This window comes from Oncorhynchus mykiss, chromosome 7 (assembly GCF_013265735.2).
Source record: "Oncorhynchus mykiss isolate Arlee chromosome 7, USDA_OmykA_1.1, whole genome shotgun sequence".
NCBI classification, from domain to species: domain Eukaryota; kingdom Metazoa; phylum Chordata; class Actinopteri; order Salmoniformes; family Salmonidae; genus Oncorhynchus; species Oncorhynchus mykiss.
In genome coordinates, this window is record NC_048571.1 from 66,602,486 (window position 1) to 66,628,909 (window position 26,424).

Below are 26,424 nucleotides of genomic sequence, written 5' to 3' on the forward strand. Positions count from 1 at the left end.
TTTGTAGGCGAAATAGCTCCCGTTTTTTCATCATGCTTGGCTGAGAAATCGACCGGAAAATGCTACCATTACAACACCAAACTTTTTTCAAAATTAACTCCATAATATCGACAGAAACATAGCAAATGTTGTTTAGGATCCATCCTCAAGGTGTTTTTAACATATATATTCGATAATATATCCGTCGAGGCAATTGGTTTCTCATAAGAAGCGATTGGAAAAATGGCTACCTCAGTATTTTACGCAAGGTTTTCTGCGGGAGACACCATTTGACCACTTGCTAAATATGTTCCCTTACGGCTATTCTTCAATGGAAATGCGTAAAAAGACGTCACAATGTGGTAGACACGTTGGGGAATACGTGGAAAACGTAAGCTCATTCGTAGCTCATTCACAGCCATATAAGCAGTCATTGGCATGAGGCGGTTTCAAAAAATGCGGTACTTCCTAGTGGGATTTTTATCTTGGTTTCGCCTGTAACATCAGTTCCGTGGCACTCACAGACAATATCTTTGCAGTTTTGGAAAGGTCAGAGTGTCCTCTTTCCAAAGCTGTCAATTATATGCATAGGTGAGCATCTTTTCGTGACAAAATATCTTCTTTAAAACGGGAACGTTTTTCATCCAAAAATTAAAATAGCGTCCCCTAAATCCAAGAGGTTATTAACTTCTTGACGCTACCCATCCCTTTTAGAGGGATAATTGTCATCAACAACCGCTGAATTGCATAGCGCCACATTTAAATACTATTACTGAAAATATTTATATTCATCAAATCAAATCAAATTTATTTATATAGCCCTTCGTACATCAGCTGATATCTCAAAGTGCTGTACAGAAACGCAGCCTAAAACCCCAAACAGCATGCAATGCAGGTGTAGAAGCACGGTGGCTAGGAAGAACTCCCTAGAAAGGCCAAAACCTAGGTAGAAACCCAGAGAGGAACTAGGCTATGTGGGGTGGCCAGTCCTCTTCTGGCTGTGCCGGGTGGAGATTATAACAGAACATGGCCAAGATGTTCAAATGTTCATACATGACCAGCATGGTCGAATAATAATAAGGCAGAACAGTTGAAACTGGAGCAGCAGCACGGTCAGGTGGACTGGGGACAGCAAGGAGTCATCATGTCAGGTAGTCCTGGGGCATGGTCCTAGGGCTCAGGTCCTCCGAGAGAGAGAGAGAAAGAAAGAGAGAAGGAGAGAACGCACACTTAGATTCACACAGGACACCAAATAGGACAGGAGAAGTACTCCAGATATAACAAATTGTCCCTAGTCCCCCGACACATAAACTACTGCAGCATAAATACTGGAGGCTGAGACAGGAGGGGTCAGGAGACACTGTGGCCCCATCCGAGGACACCCCCGGACAGGGCCAAACAGGAAGGATATAACCCCACCCACTTTGCCAAAGCACAGCCCCCACACCACTAGAGGGATATCTTCAACCACCAACTAAGCATCCTTAGACTAGGCTGAGTGTAGCCCACAAAGACCTCCGCCACGGCACAACCCAGACAAGATGTCCACATCAGTGAATCAACCCACTCAGGTGACGCACCCCCTCCAGGGACGGCATGAGAGAGCCCCAGTAAGCCAGTGACTCAGCCCCTGTAATAGGGTTAGAGGCAGAGAATCCCAGTGGAAAGAAGGGAACCGGCCAGGCAGAGACAGCAAGGGCGGTTCGTTGCTCCAGAGCCTTTCCGTTCACCTTCCCACTCCTGGGCTAGACTACACTCAATCATATGACCCCTGAAGAGATGAGTCTTCAGTAAAGACTTAAAGGTTGAGACCGAGTTTGCGTCTCTGACATGGGTAGGCAGACTGTTCCATAAAAATGGAGCTCTATAGGAGAAAGCCCTGCCTCCAGCTGTTTGCTTAGAAATTCTAGGGACAATTAGGAGGCCTGCGTCTTGTGACCGTAGCGTACGTGTAGGTATGTACGGCAGGACCAAATCAGAGAGATAGATAGGAGCAAGCCCATGTAATGCTTTGTACGTTAGCAGTAAAACCTTGAAATCAGCCCTTGCTTTTACAGGAAGCCAGTGTAGAGAGGCTAGCACTGGAGTAATATGATCAAATTTTTTGGTTCTAGTCAGGATTCTAGCAGCCGTACTTAGCACTAACTGAAGTTTATTTAGTGCTTTATCCGGGTAGCCGGAAAGTAGAGCATTGCAGTAGTCTAACCTAGAAGTGACAAAAGCATGGATACATTTTTCTGCATCATTTTTGGACAGAAATTTTCTGATTTTTGCAATGTTACGTAGATGGAAAAAAGCTGTCCTTGAAATGGCCTTGATATGTTCTTCAAAAGAGAGATCAGGGTCCAGAGTAACGCCGAGGTCCTTCACAGTTTTAGTTGAGACGACTGTACAACCATTAAGATTAATTGTCAGATTCAACAGAAGATCTCTTTGTTTCTTGGGACCTAGAACAAGCATCTCTGTTTTGTCCGAGTTTAAAAGTAGAAAGTTTGCAGCCATCCACTTCCCTATGTCTGAAACACATGCTTCTAGCAAGGGCAATTTTGGGGCTTCACCATGTTTCATTGAAATGTACAGCTGTGTGTCATCCGCATAGCAGTGAAAGTTAAGATTACGTTTTCGAATAACATCCCCAAGAGATAAAATATATAGTGAAAACAATAGTGGTCCTATAACGGAACCTTGTGGAACACTGAAATTTACAGTTGATTTGTCAGAGGACAAACCATTCACAGAGACAAACTGATATCTTTCCGACAGATAAGATCTAAACCAGGCCAGAACTTGTCCGTGTAGACCAATTTGGGTTTCCAATCTCTCCAAAAGAATGTGGTGATCGATGGTATCAAAAGCAGCACTAAGGTCTAGTATCACGAGGACAGATGCAGAGCCTCGGTCCGATGCCATTAAAATGTAATTTACCACCTTCACAAGTGCAGTCTCAGTGCTATGATGGGGTCTAAAACCAGACTGAAGCATTTCGTATACATTGTTTGTCTTCAGGAAGGCAGTGAGTTGCTGCGTAACAGCCTTTTCTAACATTTTTAAGAGGAATGGAAGATTCGATATAGGCCGATAATTTTTTATATTTTCTGGGTCAAGGTTTGGCTTTTTCAAGAGAGGTTTTATTACTGCCACTTTTAGTGAGTTTGGTACATATCCGGTGGATAGAGAGCCGTTTATTATGTTCAACATAGGAGGGCCAAGCACAGGAAGCAGCTCTTTCAGTAGTTTAGTTGGAATAGGGTCCAGTATGCAGCTTGAATGTTTAGAGGCCATTATTATTTTCATGATTGTGTCAAGAGATATAGTACTAAAACACTTGAGCGTCTCTCTTGATCCTAGGTCCTGGCAGAGTTGTGCAGTCTCAGGACAACTGAGCTTTGAAGGAATACGCAGATTTAAAGAGGAGTCCGTAATTTGCTTTCTAATAATCATGAAATCACAAGTGCAATATAGCAAAACACAGTTTAGCCTTTTGTTAATCCACCTGTCATCTCAGATTTTGAAAATATGCTTTACAGCGAAAGCAGTCCAAGCGTATCAATCGCTCGACAAAACATTATGATCACCTAGCATCAAGTAGCTTGGTCACGAAAATCAGAAAAGCAATCAAATCAATTGTTTACCTTAGATGATCGTCAGATGTTTTCACTCACGAGACTCCCAGTTACACAAACTTTAGAGTTTCCAAAACATAAATACATGTTGATGATTTAATTCCTGTGCTGTTTGTAACTACCCTGGTAGGTTGACTGACAATGTGATCTAGGTTGCAGGCACTGGTTAGAGTTTTAAGGTTTTTCCTGAGTGGGCTGCTTGATGATAGCCAATCAATATTTAAATCCCCCAGAAAATATACTTCTCTGTTGATTTCACATACATTATCAAGCATTTCACACATATTATCCAGATACTGACTGTTAGCACTTGGTGGTCTTTAACAGCTTCTCACAAGAATGGGCTTTAGGGGAACCTGTAGATGAACCTGTAGACAGAGATGAACTTGTAAACATATTACTTCAACAGTATTTAACATTAGATCGTCTCTAAGCTCTAAGCTTTGCAGGAATGTGGTTCTGAATGTAGACTGCAACACCGCCCCCGTTGGCATTTCTGTCTTTTCGGTAGATGTTATAACTATGTATTGCTACCTCTGTATCATCAAAGGTATTATCTAAGTGAGTTTCAGAGATAGAATATGAATGTAATCTGTTACAAGCAAGTTATTAACTTCATTGACCTTGTTTCTTAGGCTACATAAATTAATATGGGCTATTTTTAGTACTTCTCTGGGTTGCTTGCTTGTTTTTAATGCTTTACTGGGAAGCTTATCAGAGGTGTCCTTACTCATGTAATTTACATTGGAGCTGATAGTGCAGGGTGAGCTGCATAAAGTGGTCTTCCTACTATTGTACACCACCTCAGTGCTAACAGTTTAACTCTGGTTTATAGGTTATTGATTACTGCTTACAATAGCTGTAGGATAAACAGATGTATTCGGTGCAATTAGCTGTCATAAATTATATGACTTACATTGTGTTTGCCAATGCCCCTAAGATCATGTACATTGTCACACCCTGACCATAGTTTACTTTGTATATTTCTATGTTGTGGTTGGTCAGGGTGTGATCTGAGTGGGCATTCTATGTTTCATGTCTAGTTTGTCTAGTTCTATGTTCGGCCTGATATGGTTCTCAATCAGAGGCAGGTGTTCGTCATTGTCTCTGATTGGGAACCATATTTAGGTAGCCTGGGTTTCACTGTGTGTTTGTGGGTGATTGTTCCTGTTTTTGTGTTTGCACCAGACAGGGCTGTTTTGAGTGCTCACGTTTCTTGTTTTTTCGTTAGTTTGTTCATGTATAGTGTCGTCAATAAATTACAATGAACAACCACCACGCTGCGCTTTGGTCCGCTTCTCCTCCTCCTACAGACGAACGCCCTTACAGAATCACCCACCACAACAGGACCAAGCGGTGTGGTAATGGGCAAAGGAAAAAGCAGCAGCAGGAGCAGCGCGAGGAGGTATGGACATGGGAGGACGAATTAGACGGTAAAGGACCTTGGGCTCAGCCAGGAGAGTATCGCCGCCCCAAGGAAGAACGGGAGGCGGCGAAAGCGGAGAGGCGCTGGTATGAGGAGGCAGCGCGGCGTCGTGGATGGAAGCCCGGGAGTCAGCCCCAAAAATTTCTTGGGGGGGGGCTAACAGGGAGTATGGCTACGCCAGGTAGGAGACCTGAGCCAACTTCCTGTGGTTACCGGTGGGCTAGAGAGACCGGGCAGGCACTGTGTTATGCTGTGGAGCGCACGGTGTCCCCAGTGCGGGTGCACAGCCCGGTGCGGTACATTCCAGCTCCGCGTATCGGCCGGGCTAGAGTGGGCATCGAGCCAAGTGCCATGAAGCCGGCTCTACGCATCTGGTCTCCAGTGCGTCTCCTTGGGCCGGCTTACATGGCACCAGCCTTGCGCACGGTGTCCCCGGTTCGCCTGCATAGCCCAGTGCGGGCTATTCCACCTCGCCGCACTGGCAGGGCGACCGGGACCATTCAACCGGGTAAGGTTGGGCAGGCTCGGTGCTCAAGAGCTCCAGTGCGCCTGCACGGCCCGGTCTATCCGTCACCACCTCCACACCCCAGCCCTCCGGTGGCAGCTCCCCGTACCAGGCTGTCTCTCCGGCCCATCCGTCCAGAGCCTTCCTCCTCTCCAGCGCTGCCGGAGTCTCCCGCCTCTCCGGCGCTACCAGAGCCTTCCTCCTCTCCAGCGCTGCCGGAGTCTCCCGTCTGTCCGGCGCCTCTGCCGGAGTCTCCCGTCTGTCCGGCGCCGCTGCCGGAGCCTCCCGCCTGTCCGGCGCCTCTGCCGGAGCCTCCCGCCTGTCCGGCGCCTCTGCCGGAGCCTCCCGCCTGTCCGGCGCCTCTGCCGGAGCCTCCCGCCTGTCCGGCGCCTCTGCCGGAGCCTCCCGCCTGTCCGGCGCCTCTGCCGGAGCCTCCCGCCTGTCCGGCGCCTCTGCCGGAGCCTCCCGCCTGTCCGGCGCCTCTGCCGGAGCCTCCCGCCTGTCCGGCGCCTCTGCCGGAGCCTCCCGCCTGTCCGGCGCCTCTGCCGGAGCCTCCCGCCTGTCCGGCGCCTCTGCCGGAGCTTCCCGCCTGCCCGGCGCCTCTGCCGGAGCTTCCCGTCTGCCCGGCGCCATCGGAGCTTCCCGTCTGCCCAACGCTGCCAGCGCCGCCCGTCTGCCCAGCGCCGCCAGCGCCGCCCGTCTGCCCAGCGCCGCCAGCGCCGCCCGTCTGCCCAGCGCCGCCAGCGCCGCCCGTCTGCCCAGCGCCGCCAGCGCCGCCCGTCTGCCCAGCGCCGCCAGCGCCGCCCGTCTGCCAGGAGCCGCCAGTGCCGCCCGTCTGCCAGGGGCCGCCAGTGCCGCCCGTCAGCCAGGGGCCGCCAGTGCCGCCCGTCAGCCAGGGGCCGCCAGTGCCGCCAGTCAGCCAGGGGCCGCCAGTGCCGCCAGTCAGCCCAGCGCCAGCGCCGCCAGTCAACCAGGGGCCGCCAGTGCCGCCAGTCAGCCAGGGGCCGCCAGTCAGCCAGGGGCCGCCAGTGCCGCCAGTCAGCCAGGGGCCGCTAGAGCCCCTCCGCCCGGAGCAGCTGTCCCTCTGTCCCGAGCAGCTGTCCCTCTGTCCCGAGCAGCTGTCCCTCTGTCCCGAGCTGTCTCTTAGGAGGGTCACCTATCTAGGGACGCTAAGGAGGTGGACAAAGACTATTATGGAGTGGGGTCCACGTCCAGCGCCAGAGCCGCCTCCGCGGACAGATGCCCACCCAGACCCTCCCCTATTGGTTCAGGTTTTGCGGCCGGAGTCCGCACCTTGGGGGGGGGGTACTGTCACACCCTGACCATAGTTTACTTTGTATATTTCTATGTTGTGGTTGGTCAGGGTGTGATCTGAGTGGGCATTCTATGTTTCATGTCTAGTTTGTCTAGTTCTATGTTCGGCCTGATATGGTTCTCAATCAGAGGCAGGTGTTCGTCATTGTCTCTGATTGGGAACCATATTTAGGTAGCCTGGGTTTCACTGTGTGTTTGTGGGTGATTGTTCCTGTTTTTGTGTTTGCACCAGACAGGGCTGTTTTGAGTTCTCACGTTTCTTGTTTTTTCGTTAGTTTGTTCATGTATAGTGTCGTCAATAAATTACAATGAACAACCACCACGCTGCGCTTTGGTCCGCCTCTACTTCACAAGAAGAGAATCGTTACATACATTTGATGCAGCATTATGACTCATTGTCACAATGGTCGGGATTAACTGAGCTGGTCTTGGATCTTTTACCAGTCATTGTTTCAACGCAGCCTTGAAAGGTGTGGACAGAGTCCAGGAGCCAAGATGATTTGGATGGACTCCGTCATTTCTGTAGAGCATCTTCTGTTTCCAGAAGGTGTCAAAGTAATCAATATAAGTGACTCCAGCAGAGCTACAGTAGTATTTTATCCAGATGTGTAATGCCAGCAGTCTGCTGAATCTTTTACACCCGCAGCCCAATGATGGTACTGGACCTGAAATTATTGGCAATTTTTGGGAGTATTTTAATGCTAAAATCAGTTCTTTAAAATCCTTTTTCAAATGTTCTGAGCTAGCCCTCCTGATGTCGTTTGACCCCACATGGACTACAACAGTGTCAGCTCCCGGCATCTGTGATAGAACAGTCGGAAGCAGCCTTGTTATGTCCTGTACTCGTGCTCCTGGGTACCACAGGGTTTTTGCCTTGTGGACCGAAATGTTTCTCACCATAGAGCTGCCTATGATGACAGCTGGTGATATTGAATGGGCCAGTCTCTCAGGATCTGAACCCGAGGTAGAAGCCACCGGAGAGGGAGACAGAGCCGAGGACAAAGATGCAGGTACCTCCGGATTCGATCTTGATTGGGAAGCCACCACGGACGAAGACGCCGGAACTTCTGGATGGACTCCGTCATTTCTGTAGAGCATCTTCTGTTTCCAGAAGGTGTCAAAGTTATCAATATAAGATGTTTCTGGTCTGTATCAGTTCCGGGAACATCTACATATAGACCCCAGTTGCCTGAGGATGCCTTCTTCGACTTCCACGGCGAGTGACGTACCTCTATGGCTGGTTGGTTGGGTTGAGATCAGCTCCGTTCTCGATGGAAGGGGGAGACCCCTTCAGGGATGGAACCCTGCCTAGCTCTAGCCAGCCGGCTGTGGAGAGCAGACACGGCAGCGAAACTTCCACCAGACCAGAGCGGTGTCCGGCTACTGGGGTGGAAAAAAAGAAAAATGATGTGGGCGTGGGATCCCGAGTAGCTTATGTAGGTTTGCTACTTGCTTGCTAAGCAGTTGCTACATTGAAAGTCAACGCGGTCCACATTGTCCAGTGGTAACGCAAAGTAAACACAGCTCCTGCAACGTTCAATAGCGGCCTACATTTGAGCCAGCTAGGCTAGCTGGGCTTTCGTGTATCTCCCCCTATACGGAATCTGGCAGGATCTCAGGAAAGATAGCAACGCTCACAGCAATTTAGCCCAACAGAGCCGCAGGATTCAAAATATAAAACACTGTCAGCTTTTAAACCGAGGTCTTTAGTTCAGGTTTCAGCGTTCGACAGGTTTCAGTTTCGGCGTTCGACAGCGTTCAACAACAAACATACGTTGTGTCAGTATCTCTTCAAATCAATATTAATCTTATCATTGTGGAATGAAAATTATTTATATAACAGTTAAACCTTTCAAAGTATTATAGCTAGTATTATCTTGGTTATATATTAAGTTCATCTAGGTTTGACAAAGTTCCTTTATGTTCTAAGGCCACTGTACAGCATCTTTGTTTGCCAACCTGAGTATTGCTGTTCCTTTTGTTTTGATCAGGCCTGAAATTGCTCCATTGTATGCTGTCCCCGGTTAGCTCTGTGGTATCTAAGCCTAAGTATGTTGATCCTGGTTAGCTCATGGTGTATACAGTGGGGCAAAAAAGTATTTAGTCAGCCACCAATTGTGCAAGTTCTCCCACTTAAAAAGATGACAGAGGCCTGTAATTTGTCCTGGTCCCTTTGCAGAAAAACAGCCCCAAAGCATGTTTCCACCCCCATGCTTCACAGTAGGCATGGTGTTCTTTGGATGCAACTCAGCATTCTTTGTCCTCTAAACACGACGAGTTGAGTTTTTCCCAAAAAGTTCTATTTTGGTTTCATCTGACCATATGATATTCTCCCAATCTTCTTCTGGATCATCCAAATGCTCTCTAGCAAACTTCAGACGGGCCTGGACATGTACTGGCTTAAGCAGGGGGACACGTCTGGCACTGCAAGATTTGAGTCCCTGGCAGCGTAGTGTGTTACTGATGGTAGGCTTTGTTACTTTGGTCCCAGCTCTCTACAGGTCATTCATTAGGTCCCCCCCATGTGGTTTTGGGATTTTTGCTCACTGTTCTTGTGATCATTTTGACCCCACGGGGTGAGTTCTTGCGTGGAGCCCGAGATGGAGGGAGATTATCAGTGGTCTTGTATGTCTTCCATTTCTTAATAATTGCTCCCAATGTTGATTTCTTCAAACCAAGCTGCTTACCTATTGCAGATTCAGTCTTCCCAGCCTGGTGCAGGTCTACAATTTTGTTTCTGGTGTCCTTTGACAGCTCTTTGGTCTTGGCCATAGTGGAGTTTGGAGTGTGACTGTTTGAGGTTGTGGACATGTGTCTTTTATACTGATAACAAGTTCAAACAGGTGCCATTAATACAGGTAACGAGTGGAGGACAGAGGAGCCTCTTAAAGCAGAAGTTACTGGTCTGTGAGAGCCAGAATATTGCTTGTTTGTAGGTGACCAAATACTTTTTTTCCACCATAATTTGCAAATAAATTAATTAAAAATCCTACAATGTGATTTTCTGGATTTTTTTTCTCATTTTGTCTGTCATAGTTGAAGTGTACCTATGATGAAAATTAAAGGCCTCTCTCATCTTTTAAAGTAGGATAACTAGCACAATTGGTGGCAGACTAAATACTTTTTTGCCCCACTGTAAGCTTGTGTATGCTGTCCCAGGCTACCTCCATGGTATTTAAACCAGAGTTTGCTGTCCCAGGCTAGCTTTATTGTATTTAAATCAGAGCTTGCCATCCCAGGCTAACTTAAATGTATTTCACAAGAGCTTGCCATCCCAGGCTAGCTCCATTGTATATGGCTGGTGGCCTGTAGTTTGTTTAGGCCCTATAACTTGGGCCTTGCTGTGCATTGTTTGTTTAGGGCCCCTGCTCGGACACAGAGATGCAGATGGTGCAGAGAGCAGCCCTGGAGTGCCTTTCAACACACTCTTGCTGAGTGCAGGGTCATGTTCTCTCACCGAGTACAAGACAGGAAATCCATTTAATTACCTGTGAAGCAGAAGATGGGGCGTGGGGGCCTGACAGGGAACGACTGTGTTCCAGGGAGCACTAGAGAGGCGAGACGGAAAGCGAGAGAGAGAGAAAGAGAAAGGAGGTGGGAGAGATGGGGAAAAAATAGTTACCTCTCCAGCTCCCACTCTCTCCTCCTCGCTAGCCTCACCTGTCCTCCATCTCGCACTACCCTATGGCCTTATCTCATTCTCATACAAACATCCCTTGTCCTTCCCTTTCTCGTGTCTTTCTCTCTTGTTTAGCGCCCGCTGTCCTTCTCGTGCCTTTTCTCCACTGTGTCCTTTGCAGTCTCTCTCGTCAACCAGTGTCATATTGCCTATTTCTTTTCACTTGCCCCACACATTTTTATGTCTGTTCTCATTGTCCTCTCAAAAGTTACCTTAGATCTTCTCCGCCAGAACTTATCCTTGTCTCCTTTTGGATCATCTCTTTCCATTTTCCTAACTGTCCCTTTTAACAGCTATGGAGTAATGCTGCAAGTTAGTGATTGAAAAGATAAATGCTAAGGCCGTTCCTGCTGTTTTGGGCGCACTAAGCGAGATTTGGTTGGGGGCTCCCACCACCTCGCGGACAAATCATTGTAGTGGGCCTCCTCTTAAGGGTTAATGCCACACGGTCAAGGTTAGGCTTGCCAATATCGGGAGGACCTCAGGAACGTTCCTGAGGTCAAATTGTGTTTCACACCCTAAAGGTTCTCCCACTGTCACCCAAAAGCAAATTAAATTTCGGGCCAGGCTTAATTTTGGGCCTACTTTTGTCACGGTCGCTGCGCTCAGAGCGAGCTACGGTCAAGCGGGGCTTCTTGTTGAACTCGGCATGGCCTTGAGAATATGGAAATGCCATTGCAGCCTCTGTGTGTCTTTAAGCACCACACTTTATCACTCCATCCGTGGTGTGTGTGTGGGGGGGGGGGTGAGCTTTTATTTGACATCTGTTGTGAGAAATGACTGATTTACAGTTCATGAGGGTTGCCTAATAACACATATGAAGTTTTGAAAAGATCAGACCTTTTTAACCCTTCGAAACAGCACCTATGACACCATTTTAAGGCACTTCCGGTTGACACAGGAAGCTGAAAGTGAACACATATCCTCCTTTGGGTAGGCACTTATAGAATATTGAGTTTTAAATCTTTATGTTAAGAACTGACTTACAGAGGGTTGAATGAGTGTGTGTTATTTCAAAAAATCACAGAAATCTTGCATAGATCGGAAACACAATTCAACAAAAATTTGTCTGAACACGCTGCAACTGGATCTGTAACTTTAAAAAAACAACAAAACATTTTTGAACATCACCAATTTGACATTGTACGATTTATCTTAAATTACGATAGATAAATGGCTGGTACTTTTTTATTGACAACGTAGGTTAATTTACTTTGACATGAAGCGGAAAAAAAATGGCTCTATTTTCCTGTTTGACCTTTAATCCCAGAAAAATGGCCATAACTCAAAAAACCGTTGAAGCCTGGATGCCATTTTGTTCGGGACCAACTGCCCATTATGCCAAACCTATGCTCACCAAGTTTCGTCTTGGTCAAGTCTTTTCCGTTTAGGAGAAAAGGTGACGTCGTGATTCGTGATGTTTCGTATATTTGCAATATGATTCCATTCGCCCTCTTGTGGGATTTACCGGGACAGTGGAAAAATGACCAAAATGTGAACATTTTATAAAACGGAAACCGAATGTCCGAGAGACTTCGTTTGATGACTTCCTGGAAGATCAGGCCCTGCTGCACGGCCCGCCGCCGTCTGCGAATTTTAGAAACGTTGTCGGACGTCTAGTAAGGGACCGTATATTTGCAATGTGGACTTTCTCACTAACCATATGGCGAATGTCAAAATGTTCCCTTAAGGTATGTATAAGGAGAATGCGGTTCTTATCGACTCATCCAAAAAGACACAAATCCACAAAAGAGTCAGTATTAACCACATTTGTTTAAGAAAGTCAGCCATATGAGCTGTTGTTTTAAAAAAGGCAGTAAATTAGGCTGAATTAACTGTTTCGCTGCCAGACAAGGCTCCGGTGATAGCCAGGTGTAGCTCTGGTAAGGATTCACTCCATGATGCTGAAAGGAAAGCTATGCTGTTGGGACAGATTTATGTAAGGCCTAACAGTTTGTGGACACCGTTTGTCACTGTTATATTGCAATTCATGTATTGTTTAGTGTTGAGTTGTGTGGTGGATTTGCTGGCATGCATCCCAAAAAATGTGGGGATTTTACCCCACCAAGATTGACATGCTAAAATCGCCACTGGTTGGATCATCAGCATACATGGACATACACGCTTTGTTTATTAACCCTCTGTTTCCCCTCATGTCTTTGTCAGAGATTGTTTATTGTCAGTGTAGTGTTGTTTGTATAGGTGCGCGACGGATCTTCGTACCCATATTTGTTTATATTAATTTTTCTATTTAGTGTTATCGAGCATGTTACTTGGACATTTATTAAAAGACTCCATTTTACACTCCGTTTGACTCTCCTGCGCCTGACTTCCCTGCCACCTATACACATATATCTGACAGAATCTCTGACCAATATATATGAAGTCAGCTGGAGAGGACACTACGCTCATGGAGGTGGAGGAACGCGTTCGGGAACAAGCGGAGGAGATTGACTGTTTAAGCTCCGTCATGGATCGCATTGTCCAGAATATGGCTCGCTGGGAGAGACAGGGAGTTTCTCCAGCGCCACCACCACCGCCACAACCGGAATCTCCCTTGAATGCTTTTTTCCCTCCGGAACCGAAGATCCATTTTAACCCTAACCACGGGATACAACGGAGATACTGCCGGCTGCCAGGGTTTCCTCCTTAAGCTGAACTTGTATCTGGCCACAGTCTCCCCATTACCATCTGACCGTGAGAAGAGTTACACCCTCGTCTCATGCCTCACCGGGAAAGCCCTGGAATGGGCCAGCGCTGTGTGTAGAAAGGAGGATGCGGCGTTGGACCATTTTGAGGAGTTCACCCGCCAATTCCGGATAGTATTCGACCATCCACCCGAAGGCAAAGCAGCGGGTGAGCTCTTCTATCATCTGAGGCAGGAGACGAGGAGTGCACAGGAGTTTGCTTTGGAGTTTAGGACCTTGGCTGCCGGCGCTGGATGGAGCGACAGGGCCCTGATCGACCATTACCGTTGTAGTCTACACGAGGACGTCCGTCGGGAGCTGGCCTGTAGAGACACCACCCTCACCTTCGACCAGCTGGTGGACATGTCCATCAGGCTGGACAACATGCTGGCTACTCGTGGACGTCTAGATCGGGGTCTGGTTGTTCCATCCTCCCGCACCCTCTCTCCCGAACCTATGGAATTGGGAGGGATGGTGCGCAGGGAGACTGGAGGGGGTTCCCGCTCGAGCACCATTCATGGTCGCAGAGGGCACACTGCTGGTCGGTGCCGGGTTGGTTCCTCTGGGAATAGAGAAGGCAGGCAGGGCATTTACGCCCCTTGCATTGATCATTGAGGTCTTAATAAAATCACAGTGAAATATAGTTACCCGCTACCTCTGATCAATACGGTTATTGAGTTAATGCACGGGACGGGGCACGTTTTTTCACAAAATTGGATCTCAGGAGTGCGTACAATCTGGTGCGTATTAGGAAGGGTGATGAGTGGAAGACGGCATTTAGCACCACCTCAGGTCATTATGAGTACCTTGTCATGCCATATGGGTTGATGAATGCTCCATCAGTTTTCCAATCATTTGTAGATGAGATCTTCAGGGACCTGCACGGGCAGGGTGTAGTGGTGTATATCGATGATATTCTGATATACTCCGCTACATGCGCCGAGCATGTGTCCCTGGTGCGCAGGGTGCTTGGTCGCCTGTTGGAGCATGATCTATATGTCAAGGCTGAGAAATGCTTGTTCTTCCAACAATCCATCTCCTTCCTAGAGCATCGGATTTCCACTTCAGGAGTGGAGATGGAGAGCGACCGCATTACAGCCGTGCGTAATTGGCCGACTCCAACCACGGTAAAGGAGGTGCAGCGTTTTTTGGGGTTTGCCAATTACCTCCGGAGGTTTATCCGGGGTTTTGGTCAGGTGGCTGCTCCCATTACCTCACTGCTAAAGGGGGGCCCGGTGCGCTTGCAGTGGTCGGCTGAGGCGAACAGGGCTTTTGGGCACCTGAAGACTCTGTTTACCTCGGTGCCTGTGTTGGCTCATCCGGATCCCCCTTTGCCATTCATAGTGGAGGTGGACGCATCCGAAGCTGGGATAGGAGCAGTGCTCTCTCAGCGTTCGGGTACGCCACTGAAGCTTCGCCCCTGTGCTTTCTTTTCGAAGAAGCTCAGCCCGGCGGAGCGAAACTATGATGTGGGGAACCAAGAGCTGTTAGCTGTCGTAGAAGCCTTGAAGGTGTGGAGGCATTGGCTTGAGGGGGCTAAACACCCTTTTCTCATCTGGACTGACCAAAGCAATCTGGAGTACATCCGGCAGGCGCAGAGACTGAATCCTTGCCAGGCAAGGTGGGCCATGTTTTTCACTCATTTTGTGTTTACTCTATCTTACAGACCAGGCTCTCCTCTGGTCATCCTGGGATAGGTCGGACGATGTGCTGTCTTGATGGGAGGTACTGGTGGCCCACTTTAGCTAAGGACGTGAGGATTTATGTTTCTTCCTGCTCGGTGTGCACCCAGTGCAAGGCTCCTAGACACCTGCCCAGAGGTAAGCTACAACCTCTACCCGTTCCTCAACGGCCGTGGTCGCACCTGTCGGTGGATTTTTTGACTGATCTTCCACCTTCACAGGGTTACACCACCATCCTGGTCGTTGTGGATCGGTTTTCGAAGTCCTGTCATCTCCTCCCTTTGCCCGGTCTCCCTACGGCCTTACAAACTGCAGAGGCCCTGTTTACACACGTTTTCCGGCACTATGGGGTGTCTGAGGATATAGTGTCTGATCGGGGTCCCCAGTTCACATCAAGGGTCTGGAAGGCGTTCATGGAGCGTCTGGGGATCTCGGTTAGTCTTACCTCAGGTTTTCAGCTCAAGAGTAATGGGCAGGTGGAGAGAGTTAACCAGGATGTGGGTAGGTTTCTGCGGTCTTATTGCCAGGATCGGCCGGGGGAGTGGGCGAAGTTCGTGCCCTGGGCAGAGATGGCTCAGAACTCGCTACGTCACTCCTCCACTAACCTTACTCCTTTTCAATGTGTATTAGGGTATCAGCCGGTTCTGGCTCCTTGGCATCAGAGCCAGACCGAGGCTCCTGCGGTGGACAATTGGTTTCGGCACGCTGAGGAAACCTGGGAGGCAGCCCACGTCCACCTTCAGCGTGCCATAAGGCGCCAGAAAATTGGCGCAGACCGTCGCCGCAGTGAGGCCCCAGTGTTCGCACCAGGGGACAGAGTCTGGCTCTCGACTTGAAACCTGCCCCTCCGCCTGCTCTGCCGGAAGCTGGGTCCGCGGTTTGTGGGGCCGTTTAAAGTCCTGAGTAGAGTGAACGAGGTATGTGTTAGGTTACAACTGCCCACTAATTACCGTATTAACCCCTCGTTCCATGTGTCTCTCCTCAGGCCGGTGGTGGCTGGCCCGCTCCAGGAGGCTGAAGTGCGTGATGTTCCTCCGCCTCCTCTAGACATCGAGGGGGTCACGTCGGACGAGAGGCCTTCAGTACCTCGTGGACTGGGAGGGTTACGGGCCGGAGGAGAGATGCTGGGTTCCGGTGGAGGACGTGTTAGATCCTTCCATGTTATCAGAATTCCACCGTCTCCATCCGGATCGCCCTGCACCTCGCCCCCTGAGTCGTCCCCGAGACCGGTGTCGACGCGCTGCTGGAGCCACGCGTCAAGGGGGGTACTGTCACGACTTCTACCAAAGTCGTTGCCTCTCCTTGTTCGGGCGGTGCTCGGCGTTCGACGTCACCGGTCTTCTAGCCATCATTGATCCATTTTCATTTTCCATTGGTTTTGTCTTGTCTTCCCACACACCTGTTTTCAATCCCATTCATTATCTGTTGTGTATTTAACCCTCTGTTTCCCCTCATGTCTTTGTCAGAGATTGTTTATTGTCAGTGTAGTGTTGTTTGTATAGGTGCGCGACGGGTCTTCGTACCCATATTTGTTTAAATTCATTTTTCTATTTAGTGTTATGGAGCATGTTACTTGGACATTTATTAAAAGACTCCATTTTACACTCCGTTTGACTCTCCTGCGCCTGACTTCCCTGCCACCTATACACATATATCTGACAGGCAGGTCATTGGTAAAAATTGAAAATAATAGAGAGCCTAGAGAGCTGCCATGTGGTACACCACATTTTCCATTTTCGACATTAGAGAAGCTTCCATTAAAGAAAACCCTCTGAGTACTATTAGATAGACACAGTTGAAGTCAGAAGTTTACACACTTAATTTTCATGAAATCACATATGCAATATAGCAAAACACAGCTTAGCTTGTTGTTAATCCACCTGGCGTGTCAGATTTCAAAAAAGCTTTACAGTTAAAGCAAGCCAAACCAACCAAATTTATGTAAGGACATCTCTCTCAGCAGACAAAACATTAAACAGCTAGCAGCAAAGTAGATTGGTCATGAAAGTCAGAAAAGCAATAAAATGAATCGCGTACCTTTGATGATCTTCCGATGTTTGCACTCACGAGACTCCCAGTTACACAATAAATGTTCCTTTTGTTCCATAAAGATTATTTTATATCCAAAATACCTCCATTTGGTTGGTGCGTTATGTTCAGTAATCCACAGGCTTGAGCGGTCACGATGGGGCAGACAGAAATTCCAAATAGTATCCTTAAAGTTCGTAGAAACATGTCAAAAGTTTTTTATAATCAATCCTCAGGTGGTTTTTGCAATAAATAATCAATAATATTTCAACCGGACCGAGGCTTTTTCAATAGGAGAGAGAGAGAAAATGTTTGCTCCAAGCTGTTGGCGCATGCAAAACTCTGCTGGCACCCAGCCATCCACTGCGATGTGATCGTTCTCGCTCATTTTTCAGAATGAAAGGCTGAAACTATGTCTAAAGACTGTTCACACCATGTGGAAGCCATAGGGAAAGGAATCTCGTTGATATCCCTTTAACCTTTTGCGTGTAGGGGGCAGTATTTTTGTTTTTGTCAACAAAAAAACGGACCCATTTGAAACTGCCTATTTCTCAGCCCCAGAAACTAGAATATGCATATAATTGTCATATTAGGATAGAAAACACTCTAAAGTTTCCAAAACTGTCAAAATATTGTCTGTGACTATAACAGAACTGATATTGCATGCCAAAGCCTGAGGAAAATCCAATCAGGAAGTGCCTCTTATTTTGAAACCTCTCTGTTCCTATGCATGCCTATCCTCCATTTAAAGGGATATCAACCAGATTCCATGGCTTCCCTAAGGTGTCAACAGTCTTTAGACATAGTTTCAGGCTTTTATTTTGAAAAATGAGCGTGAAAGATCACATTGCGGAAGTGGATAGGTAGGGGTTCTCGGAGTGATTTTTGCACTACAGAGTAAAGCGGCCATTGTTTCTCCCGGTGTTATTTAAAACCCTGCACACCCGGTTGATATATTATCGAATATATATTTTAAAAACAACCTGAGGATTGATTATAAAAAACGTTTGACATGTTTCTGTGGACATTATGGATATTATTTGGAATATACATCTGCGTTGTCATGACCGCTCTTTCCTGTGGATTTCTGAACATAACGCAACAAACAAACTGAGGTATTTTGGGTATAAAAATAATCTTTATGGAACAAAAGGAACATTTGTTGTGTAACTGGAAGTCTCGTGAGTGACAACATCCGAAGATCATCAAAGGTAAAGGATTAATTTGATTGCTTTTCTGATTTCAAAAATTCCAAATAGTATCCGTAAAGTTCGTAGAAACATGTCAAAAGTTTTTTATAATCAATCCTCAGGTTGTTTTTAGAATATATTATCAATAATATATCAACCGGTACTGTCGCTCTTTCAATAGGAGAGGGAGAGACAATGGCTGTCCCACTCTGTTGAGCAAGCAAAACTCTGAACACCCAGCTATTCACTGACGTGATATAATCTTTCTCGATAATTTTTCAAAATAAAAGCCTGAAACTATGTCTAAAGACTGTTGACACCTTGAGGAAGCCATAGGAAAAGGAATATGGTTGATATCCCTTTAAATGGAGGCAAGGCATCCAATGGAACAGAGAGCTTTCAGGAAAAACAGCACTTCCTGGTTTTATTTTCCTCGGGTTTTCACCTGCAATATCAGTTCTGTTATACTCACAGACAATATTTTGACAGTTTTGGAAACTTTAGAGTGTTTCCTATCATAATCTGACAATTACAGTGCCTTGCGAAAGTATTCGGCCCCCTTGAACTTTGCGACCTTTTGCCACATTTCAGGCTTCAAACATAAAGATATAAAACTGTATTTTTTTGTGAAGAATCAACAACAAGTGGGACACAATCATGAAGTGGAACGACATTTATTGGATATTTCAAACTTTTTTAACAAATCAAAAACTGAAAAATTGGGCGTGCAAAATTATTCAGCCCCTTTACTTTCAGTGCAGCAAACTCTCTCCAGAAGTTCAGTGAGGATCTCTGAATGATCCAATGTTGACCTAAATGACTAATGATGATAAATACAATCCACCTGTGTGTAATCAAGTCTCCGTATAAATGCACCTGCACTGTGATAGTCTCAGAGGTCCGTCAAAAGCGCAGAGAGCATCATGAAGAACAAGGAACACACCAGGCAGGTCCGAGATACTGTTGTGAAGAAGTTTAAAGCCGGATTTGGATACAAAAAGATTTCCCAAGCTTTAAACATCCCAAGGAGCACTGTGCAAGCGATAATATTGAAATGGAAGGAGTATCAAATCTACCAAGACCAGGCCGTCCCTCTAAACTTTCAGCTCATACAAGGAGAAGACTGATCAGAGATGCAGCCAAGAGGCCCATGATCACTCTGGATGAACTGCAGAGATCTACAGCTGAGGTGGGAGACTCTGTCCATAGGACAACAATCAGTCGTATATTGCACAAATCTGGCCTTTATGGAAGAGTGGCAAGAAGAAAGCCATTTCTTATAGATATCCATAAAAAGTGTTGTTTAAAGTTTGCCACAAGCCACCTGGGAGACACACCAAACATGTGGAATAAGGTGCTCTGGTCAGATGAAACCAAAATTGAACTTTTTGGCAACAATGCAAAACGTTATGTTTGGCGTAAAAGCAACACAGCTGAACACACCATCCCCACTGTCAAACATGGTGGTGGCAGCATCATGGTTTGGGCCTGCTTTTCTTCAGCAGGGACAGGGAAGATGGTTCAAATTGATGGGAAGATGGATGGAGCCAAATACAGGACCATTCTGGAAGAAAACCTGATGGAGTCTGCAAAAGACCTGAGATTGGGACGGAGATTTGTCTTCCAACAAGACAATGATTCAAAACATAAAGCAAAATCTACAATGGAATGGTTCAAAAATAAACATATCCAGGTGTTAGAATGGCCAAGTCAAAGTCCAGACCTGAATCCAATCGAGAATCTGTGGAAAGAACTGAAAACTGCTGTTCACAAATGCTCTCCATCCAACCTCACTGAGCTCGAGCTGTTTTGCAAGGAGGAATGGGAAAAAATGTCAGTCTCTCGATGTGCAAAACTGATAGAGACATACCCCAAGCGACTTACAGCTGTAATCGCAGCAAAAGGTGGCGCTACAAAGTATTAACTTAAGGGGGCTGAATAATTTTGCACGCCCAGTTTTTCAGTTTTTGATTTGTTAAAAAAGTTTGAAATATCCAATAAATGTCGTTCCACTTCATGATTGTGTCCCACTTGTTGTTGATTCTTCACAAAAAAATACAGTTTTATATCTTTATGTTTGAAGCCTGAAATGTGGCAAAAGGTCGCAAAGTTCAAGGGGGCCGAATACTTTCGCAAGGCACTGTATATGCATATTCTAAGCCTGAGAAATAGGCCGTATAAAATGGTGACATTTTTTGGCCAGAAATGAAAATCCTGCCCCCTACACTCAATAAGTTAATTTGGGTACGTTTTTCCTCCAAACATCAAAATACTGCCCCCTACACTCAACAGGTTAACGGGATCTCAGCCGTAAGAAGTTTTAACATATAGATCATGCTCCAACAGTCTTCTCAGCACAGACCTGACTAACAAGACATGCTGGACGCGGTCAGCAGAATAGACCAAAATGTCGTCTATATAGACCGCTATGCCCCGTCCCAGCATGTCCCGAAACACTTCGTTGACAAAGGCCTGGAAGACTGAAGGAGCATTAGACAGGCCAAAGGGCATTACGAGATACTCGTAATGACCCGTGTTCGTGGAAAAAGCAGTCTTCCATTCATCGCATGCACAAATGTGCACCAGAATGTAGGCGCTCCTCAAGTCCAGCTTCATGGAGTTCTAAGCCCTGTGCATTTGTTCAATGATGGTTGGGTTGATGGGAAAAGGATAGTTGAACTTGACGGTGGCCTTGTTCAGTGTAATCAATGCAGGGGCGCAGTCCCCCATCTTTCATCTTGACAAAAAAGAAGCTTGAGGAGGCTGGTGACTTAGAGAGGTGGATAAAACTCTGCTGGAGACTCTCCTGTACATAGGTCTCCATGGCCTCGGTCTCCACATAGGAGAGGGGATAGACATGTCCTCTCGGGGGGCTAGCTTCAGACAACAGGTCAATGGCACAGTCCCAGGGGCGATGGGCAGGCGTGTAGCCTGGGTCTTTGAGAAAACCCGGTGCAGATCCTGGTACTCCTCCGGAAAATCCACTTGAGGAGCACAGTCCAGATTTTCCAACGTATTGGTGTTGACAGAAACCGCAAGACACCTCCCCTTACACTCCTGCAACCAACCCACCAATATCCTCTCTGACCAGGAAATTACCGGGTTATGCCAACTCAACCAGGTGAGACCTAAAACAATGGGGTGTGTGGGGGTGTCTATAATCAAGAAAGTGATCTGTTCTGATTGAGTGCCATGGTTCAGCAAGAAACAGGAAGAGTAATGTGATGTACAAGCCCTGTCCCTATAGGACAATTATCCAGTGCTCGAGCTGAAATGGGTGACTGTATGGGAACCAAAGGAATACGTAATGCAGTGGCCAGTGTGCTCCGATCCGTGCAAGCCTAACCTTGACCGTGTGGTGTTAACAGTAAATCAGGGTTTTTTGATCTCACAGATTACAATGACTTCTCTCCCCATAGGAATACATTGCCTGCACCCCTAAATTCAACCTGAAGCCTATGTGGGTTATGAATGCCGTATGAACCTGTCTTCAATGGCAGTCCATCAGGCCACTATGAGGTCTACCTGTGTCGATTCTAAGCTTCCTGGACCAACCGGAAGTTGTTAAAATCACCCTAAAAGTGTATATCAATACCCTACCTGCAGTTTGATAGAAATAGTGCATTCAACCCTGTGTAAATCAGTCAGTTTTTATGGTAAAGACTTAAAACTCAGGATTCTGTAAAAGCATACCCCAATGAGGATGTGTGTTGACTTATAGCTTCCTGTGCCAACCGGAAGTACCATAATTGGTGTCACAGCGGCTGTTTCGAAGGGTTAAAAAAGTCAGATCTTTCCAAAACTTCATATGTGTGATTAGGCAACCCCCCTGAACTGTAAATCGGTAATTTTTCCCATAGAATGTCAAAGAAAAACTCAATCACACACACAAACAGCTTGGAAGGAGGGACACATTGGGATGCGTAGAGACATACACTGCCTGCATTAGTTAACCTTGTTGGAACTTTTAAAGAACCGTCAGACCTAGAGTTCCAAAACTTTAGAAACCTATTCTAGACCTCAGGTCGATAGTTCGTGGTGAGTTACGTGGCTCTAGAAGGTTCTCGGACCGATAAACAGCCTCGTACATTTGCAATAACTTCAATTAATTTTTGTATCACGAAAATGACGACATTTAGAAATGTCCCAGAGTCACAAGACTAGGTGCATTACGACCGCCTCAGCCCATATAGACGGACCCCAACGTTTCTGTCTGATTGCTCATTCAAGGACACCGTAGCAAGGCATGGAAAAAAGTGGATTTTCAGCACCAATTAGGGTCTTGCTCGGGCACCAATTGACCTATCGAGCCGAAACTTGGGATTCGGGGTCGCCTCAACTAGGCCTACACATGACATGAGAACTGGAACCGCAGCTAGAACGTAACTACGTGTTTTACGTTTTTATTATGGTTTGAACAGAAGGCGTTGTGAATTTTGGGCCAGCTCTGAAGTATGTGATAGTTGGCTACTAAACAAGTTGGAAAAAGTGGGTTTGTTGTCAGTTTGTATCAGTTTGGTGTCAGAATGATATCTAATTGACTGATGGACATTGACTTGCTGGTGACTATTGTCCATTTGCAATATGTTTAAACAGTGAGGTACCATCACCAAAGTGAAATTCTGAAATCAACCCTAACGAGCGATGGAGAGGAACCATAATCACTGCCCAGCCATCCCAAGTTCATCGGGCCAGTCAATTTCGCATTCCTGCAGGATTTTTGAGCATGTCAAATTTGTTATGGCATTTGGCCCCCAAAAAAGTGACTTTTGACTTCCTATGACATCATATTGCAAATGGACAAAACATATGCGTTATGCACAAGTAAAAAAAAATAAAAAATTATGATAATAAAAGGTGAGAAAAGTATAGTTTGAGCAAACTATAGTTTGACTTTTGAGCATGCCATATTCGTGATGGTAAATGCCCATTGAAACATATTGCAAATGCACGTGCATTTGCAATATGATTCCACAGTGAAAAAACATCACCAAATGAAATCAACACAACGAGTGATGGAAAGAAACAACTATCACTGCCCGGCCATCCGAGTTCATCGGGCCAGTCAATTTTGTATTTCTAAAGGATTTTTGAGCCTGCCAAATTCGTGATGGTAAATGCCCATTGAAACATATTGCAAATGCACGTGCACTAAGAAAGCACTTTTTTAACCCTTTCATGAGTGAGTTCCAAATATCTCTAACGGTCGCCCCAGCGTGAGTTTTTTTATGCACGTGATGTTAGAACGTTCTCTCCATTCCAGAATGTGATTGATACGTAACAGTACATTTTATCCGCGCTGCCCTCAAACTAAAGCACGCAGCCTGTTTATATTTATAGGTTGTTTTAACTTCAATTTCAAATGATTTTCTAACAAGTTTTTATTTTGGTGTGTTCCGCCTCCTCATTCATTCACATAAAAATAGTCATTTTTACTTTTGCGGATAATTACATCTTTGGGACATTTCTGACAACGACAAAATTCCCCAAGCACTTCCCAATTGTTTGTGCAGTTCACGTCTGCAGACATTTGCTCATCTCCCGTCAGAACAGGATCTGCACACATTTTCCATTCCACATTTCTATTGTAGGGTACTGTATGTATGGAGCATAATATATTTGTGTATATTCTTTATCACCGCGGACACGTGAGGTAACGTTACTCATTTTATAACCTTTATGGTGTTATAGTCAATCGTGCTTATGTAGCCACATTCTTCTATTAGCTCTGTAAAACAATGCTAAATGCGTCAGAGAAGTATTATGGCCTATTAGTACCATGGCCTTATGACTCCCAAGTGGTGCAGCGGTCAAAGGCACAGCACATCAGTGCTAGAGGCGTCACTACAGACTCCCTGGTTCAAATCCAGGCTGTGTTTCTATCAAAGTAAGTGCCTTATTACGTTATAATAGTTATAATAATAGTTTCCGTATGCTGTTTCTGCTGTAGCTGTAGATCATAATATATTCCTTATAACTGCGGACACGTGAGGTAACGTTACGCATTTTATAACGTTTATGGTGTTATTGTCAATCGTACTTACCTAGCTACATTATTCTATTAGCTCTGTAAAACAATGCTAGTTGCGTCAGAAAACTATTAGCATGTGTTGTATTTTGAAGCTACCCTGGCCTTATGACTCCCAAGTGGCACAGTTTATGACCATGGTTTGTTTATTTGGTCTATTCAGCATAGCTCTGCCTTGCCCCCTTGTGGAGCTCAAAAGTTAGTTTCTTACTGTTATAACTCAAATCTGTGATTTTGTCAATGCAATAAACTATTTTTTATAGCAGTGTTTATTATGTTACTTCTTTGTAGTATTGTTTATTGCTATATCCTTATATTGTATTCTAATGAATAATTCCTCTTTATTCTGTACTTTCAGAAACTAGAAACATTATTTGCCAATATTATAACTGGAGCTGGACATCTTTGGAGCTGAAGAATGAGGACAGATTTTGTATGCTAACGTACACTCTGTAACAGTTTTACTGGATGAAAACACAGCAAGAAAACACACATAACAATATGTAATAGTCATCTATTTTATTGCAGTATTCACTTATTGCTGCAGATGTGCTCAATAATGCTTGAGCATGTGATACTCCTCAAAGCATGGTGAAATACATAGAGGTGTATCACAAGCTAAACACATGTATTTTGTCATCTTCTCCTGGCGCCAGACAGACAGACTTTGCAATGCCTCCGTGTGCGACTACCTTGAGAAGCAGTTTGAGGGACTTTGCAGGGAAAATGCCGTGCAGTGAGGCGTAGGGGATTGCCTGCAGCAGGACGACCCCCAGTGGATGGGCGCCGAGGGGTGTGGTGCTCCTCTAGCAGCTCTCTCATGAGGTTCTCTCTGTATTTTTGGTATGTAATTACTTTACCTATGAGGGAGTGGGGAGGATGAGGAAAGTTAGAGGATGATGAGGCAGTGGGTAGGTGGGTTAATATAGTTGCATGGATTTGTATGTGAACTGTACATCCAATTACAAAAATACCTTGTTCAGTAATCTTCTTACCTGTTAGTTGGCGGTGAACTATGCTGCCGTTGAGGACAGCAGTGTCAAGCAGATGGAAAAATATCTTCTTATACCACTTGGTCGTTTTCCGAGTGCATTCCACAAAGCTGTTTATCATGGCCGCCTTATCCACGGCCCCCATTTTGAGGTTATAATCAAGCACACAATCTGGTTTGATCAATCACTCTCCCGTCAGGTGGTCCACCTTCCCTGTGGCCGACATGGTTGCTGTATGGACAGTGGAGAGGACATGGACGTCTCGCTTGTCATGCCACTTTACTGCCAGCTGTTGACCGTTCTCCTGGAACTCCACCTCCCCTCTCTGCATCTTCCTGCATCCGAATGCCGGCATACCCTTCCGGATCGACCTGACTGTGCCACAGGCCCCTGTGCTGTTGGAGAGCAGATGCTGGAAGAGTGTGGGACTGCTGTACCAATTGTCCACGTACAAAGTGTGTCCCTTGCCGAGATGAGGAGCCAGCATGGTCATCACCACAGACCCTGACACCCCAAGCCCCTCATAATGTTTGATGTCAGTGGTGGACCCTGTGTAAACTATAATGTCCTGGACAAATCCTGTCTTCACGTCGCACATTCGAAACCTGTCGCACTCCAAACCTGTGCCTTTTGGAGGGAATATATTGACGGAACGCCAGCCTACCTTTCCATAACATCAGGGACTCATCAATGCATAGGTCCTTGTATGGCACAAAGACCCGACCAAATGCTGATGTCAGGCTGATAAGAACATTTCTTATTTTGTGTAACGGGTCATTTAGGTTGGCAGTAGCATTGTTGACGAAATGCGGGCATCGCAGCAGAACTAGGAAGCGATCTTGTGAAAAGAGGGTGGCAAAGAAGGGAGTTGCAAACATAGGATCTGTGCTCCTGTATTCTCTTAGGGAGTTCTTCTTTACTATTCCCATGAGAAGGACTGTCACCAGGAAGGTATACATTTCACTAATTGTGGTTGTCACCCATTTAGCGAGTTTCCCCCTCACTCCTGGCTCTCTCTTCTCCTGTAGCTCTAAGGCATAGCGATTGGTCTCCTCTACTATGTCTCCCACCAGCTCCTCTGTCAGAAACAACTTGAAGCACTCTGCCTCAGTTGGAAATGGCAAGGGGCGTTGCACTCCAGACTGGGATTCATCAAAGCAAACAGCAGGGCCAGGAGGGGTGAAATGACTGGTGGCCTTCCAGCTACCACAGAACTCCTGTACTTTATCCACTGTCGGTCTGCCTCCATCACCACCAGCATCTTCAAAGGGACCTGGTACTTCGTCAGTGG